The sequence below is a fragment of the Penaeus chinensis genome, chromosome 18 (assembly GCF_019202785.1).
Source record: "Penaeus chinensis breed Huanghai No. 1 chromosome 18, ASM1920278v2, whole genome shotgun sequence".
In the NCBI taxonomy this organism is placed as follows: domain Eukaryota; kingdom Metazoa; phylum Arthropoda; class Malacostraca; order Decapoda; family Penaeidae; genus Penaeus; species Penaeus chinensis.
The window spans coordinates 18,904,008-18,909,007 of NC_061836.1; the positions used below are offsets into that span (position 1 = coordinate 18,904,008).

The 5,000-nt window shown below is 24.7% G+C and overlaps 1 protein-coding gene across 11 annotated transcripts in view; it reads right to left on the reverse strand.

Annotated features, from left to right (window-relative positions):
- LOC125034539 (carboxylesterase 4A-like) overlaps window positions 1–5,000 on the reverse strand; it is a 303,265-nt gene that overhangs the window by 180,369 nt on the left and 117,896 nt on the right. Inside the window, exon 3 of one of the 11 annotated variants that reach the window (XM_047626404.1) lies at window positions 1,984–2,028. The exons of the other annotated variants lie outside the window; for them this stretch is intronic. The gene's annotated coding sequence lies outside the window, so the exon portion shown is untranslated. The remainder of the gene's footprint in view (window positions 1–1,983; window positions 2,029–5,000) is intronic. 11 annotated transcript variants of the gene reach the window in all.

A 5,000-nucleotide genomic window follows, 5' to 3' on the forward strand; every position in this document is an offset into this window, starting at 1 on the left:
TTTTTTTTTTCCTCTATTCCTGCCTGGAAAAGAAACTTGTTTTTTAGTAGTCCTATGAATATCGATGGTGTTATTTTTATTATAAACATTATGATTACTATAACCTTATAAACATTAGTAACAGAAAAATAAGATAACGTAAAATGTTATCGTAAATCAGAGAAAAGGGTAAACGGGCGAGACAGGCAGTAATTGGCTCATTGGTGACTTAGTACATGTGTAGCCATCTATGTGTAAAAACAATCAAACAAGTAACTCACAGTGGGTATAGCACGTACGTACACGTCATGCCCGTCGGCATTGGGTTAAGTATATGCACATTTGCATACTTTGATATCTATTTGTGTGTGTATATATATCTTTATATCTACATATCTATATATGTATATAAGTATATATATATATATATATATATATATATATATATATATATATATATATATGTATGTGTGTGTGTGTGTGTGTGTGTGTGTATATATATATTCATATATTTATATGTATATATATACATACATACATATATAGACATATATATGTGTGTGTATGTGTACATATACATATATATGTATGTATATATGTATATATATATATATATATATATATATATATATATATATATATATATATATATATATATACACGCAATGTGTGTGTGTGTTTGTTTGTGTATATATATGTGTGTGTATATATGTATGTATTTATATGTATATATATATATATATATATATATATATATATATATATATATATATATATATAAATGTATGTATAATATATATATGAATGTATGTATATATATGTATATATATATATATATATATATATATATATATATATATATATATATGTACATGTATACATATATATATATATATTTATATATATATATATATATATATGTATATATATATATGTATATATATATATATATATATATATATATATACATATATATATATATATGTACATGTATATATATATATATATATATATATATATATATATATATATATATATATGTGTGTGTGTGTGTGTGTGTGTGTGTGTGTGTGTGTGTGTGTGTGTGTGTGTGTGTATGTATATATATATATATATATATATATATATATATATATATATATATATATATATATATGTATGTATGTTTAGTTATCTATCATTTGGTTTATGATATTAAATAATAATTAAAAAGATAAAAGTGCATTAGTTATACGATGTTCCACATATTCATTTTCAGCGATTGCTTCTCGCTGCAATTAACTGTTGTTTGAATTCACAGATATTAATGCTGATGAAAGTTCAAGTTTAGAGATGGATTGAGCTGATATTGACATTGATGGTGACTGCGATGAGGATGACTGATTATGATGATGATATTATTTTTATTGATGATTATGACATGATTGATGGAGATGGCGATATGGAAGACAGTGAAGTGATGACGGCAATTGATTATCACGACAAAGGAAAGATGAAGAAATACAAATAAAATTGTAGAATTTGAAAAACACGAAACAAGAGCTGACATGGAAACAACGTAGGAAGAAGAGAAAGAGGGGCGCCTTCGTGAAATATGGCAAAGTTATAAAATCTAAGAGTTAGAAGAAATGGCTGGGAAGGAACTAGCGAGTCATAAAAGATCATAAAGTAGCCGGCTACTTTAAACTGAAGGGATGGGAGGAGGAAGAGGGGAAGAGGAAGGGGAGGAGGAGGAGGGTATAGAAGAAGAAGAAGAAGAAGGGGGAGGAGAAGGAGGAGGTGGAGCTGGGGGACGTTTAGAAGCAGAAGAAAAATACGGATCTTGAAAAAGGCAGAGGGTAGGAGGAGAGAAAGGGATGGAAAAAAGAGTGAAGGAAGAGAGGAGAAAGGGGATGCTGAAGTTGCAGTGTGGCGGAACATAAAAGAGGGAGAAAAAGGAAGGAGGAATAAAAGACAAAGAGGAGAGTTATATGATAGTAAATAAAGATGTAAATAGGAACCTACCAGCTTTGCAGCTACACTGAACACAATCTCCTATCAAATCTGAATCTGAAAATGAAAGAAAAGATTAAAGGATTTATATATATATATATATATATATATATATATATATATACATATAAATGTATATATATATATATATATATATATATATATAGAGAGAGAGAGAGAGAGAGAGAGAGAGAGAGAGAGAGAGAGAGAGAGAGAGAGAGAGAGAGAGAGAGAGAGAAATTATAAGTTACGAATCTAAAGCTTTCTACATTTGATATATCACATGTTCAATACCATGTAACCTTAGACATTTCTGTTAAACTCTATATTTTGCAGTCTAACTCACTTTTGCGGAATATTTGTACGCTCTCTTTTCCAACTTTATTTCTAATATTTTGTGCATTTTCCATTGTTATGCATATAAAAAACACCCAAATCAGATTAAAATTAAACAATAATGACAAAAAATCCATCTATCTCCAATGAGATATTCGTGCCATGAAAATTATACCGATAATAACAGGCCTGACATTAGCGTCGCCGAATCCTGACACGTCCAGCGGGAATATCTGCATAATGGCTATGTAATAAAATCGGAAGGGATTTGGCTGGACGCTGTAGCATCAGACACCTTCGTCGTAAATACTGTAGAAGTCAATATTGGAATAACTGACATGGATATTGAAATGTTTTATTACTATTACTTTTGTTATTGCTGTTCTTGTTTTATTGTTATTGTGGTTAAACTCGGAACACTTATACTACTATTACTTCTTCTACTATTACTACTGCTACTACACCTTCCACCTTACGCTACTACTACTAATGATAATATTGGTGATAATGATTTAATTATCATCATCATCATTATTCCTGTTATCATCCTCATTAATATTGTTTTTATTCTTAATATTTTCATTATTATTATCATCATTATTATTACTATTATTATTATTATTACTTTTATCATTATTATTATTATCATTATTATTATTATTATTTTCATTATTATTATTATTATTATTGTTATTACTATTATTATTATCATTATCATTATTATTATTGTCATTATTATTATTATCATTATTTCATATGCAATCCATTATTACGGAAAATATTTATCACTCTTTAGCTCGAGATATTGTATTTATTTCATGAGCAATTACGTTTGTTTCATGAAATTATTATGAAGTAAATATATAACTTTTCCATATGATTAATGTGATTGTAATACTTCTTACTTATTAATTTACTACTTTAGGTCTGCAATTTTACTTTTTTTTCTAGTTTTATTCTCGTTTATTGAGAAGGGAAACTGCGATCCACTGATAGAAATGAATGGAAACATAAATGCAGGGAAAAACTTCACTTATTATTTATTTAGTATTCACTTAGCACTAAATACAGTGCTCAATTAGGAATAAAAGGAACATTAAACATTCACCCCTCTCACTCACCTTCCGCATTACAGATTAATCTTAACACTAGATTATAGAACAACACAGTCACTTCACTAATACTTATTTCACCGAGTCATTTCATTGTCCATACTCATGTATTTCGCACTGCATGTTTATTACTTTAGTCTTAACTATTCAGCACTTCGATGTAGTTCATAGCACTTATCTGATTATAAGATTATTTAGTTTATAAAACTTCTACATTAGATTTCTAAAAACAAGGGTCACTACAACCAAAAGCAACGGGAATATTTGCATATGGGAACAAACATAACCAGCTTCAAATCTTCCATTATTATTGTTATTATTATTATAATACCATAACATCAACATCATCATCTTCCCCATCATCATCATTATCATCATCATCATTTTCTTTATCATTGTTATCATTATCATTATTTCGATAAATATTATAATTATTATTAATATCGTCATTATAACTATAAATATTATTTACTATTATCATTTTCAATATAATTGTTGCTATTATTATCATTATTATTATCATTTTTATTATCATTATTGTTATTTTTTTTAGTTTAATTATTATTATCACCATCATCATTATTATTGCTATTATTATTATTGTTATTATCATTATTATTTTTATCATTATCATTATTTTTATCATTATTATTATTATTATTACTATTATCATTATCGTTATCATTATTATTATTATTATTATTATTATTATTATTATTATTATCATTATTATTATTATTATTATTATTATTATCATTATTATTATTATTATTACCATCATTATCATCATCATCATCATCATCATCATCATCATCATCATCATCATCATCATCATCATCATTATTATCATCATCATCATCATCATCTAAATTATCATTACTATTATCGTTGCTATTATTATTATTATCATTATAACTAATATAATCATCATTATTCCTACTATCATCATCATCATCAATATTGATACTGTTAACATCATTATTGCTATGATAATTATCATTGTTGTTCATATTAACATTATAATTATCAAATATCATTATCATCATCATTATTACTATTGTTACTTTTGTTATTGTTATTATTATTATATTTATTATTAATATCATTATTGTCATAATTAATATTATCATTATTATTATTATTATTATTATTATTATTATCATTATTATTATTATTATTATTATTACTATTATTATCATTATTATTATTATTATATTATTATCCTTATCATTATTTTTTTATTTATATTATTATCATTATTATTATAAATATCATTATTCTTATTATTATTATTATTATTATTATTATTATTATTATTATTATTATCATTATCATCATTACTACTACTGTTATCATTGTTATCACTGTCATCATTATATTTGTATATTTATTTTGTTATTAGCATTACAAACATATATTATTATTATTATTATCATTATTATTATTATTATTATTATTATTATTATTATTATTATTATTATTATTATCATTATTGTTGTTAGTGTTGCTGTTGTTATGCTTTATTATTATTATAAATCTCATAGTTTTGAGGTAAGCCTCTCATCGCTGTCCATTTATTTC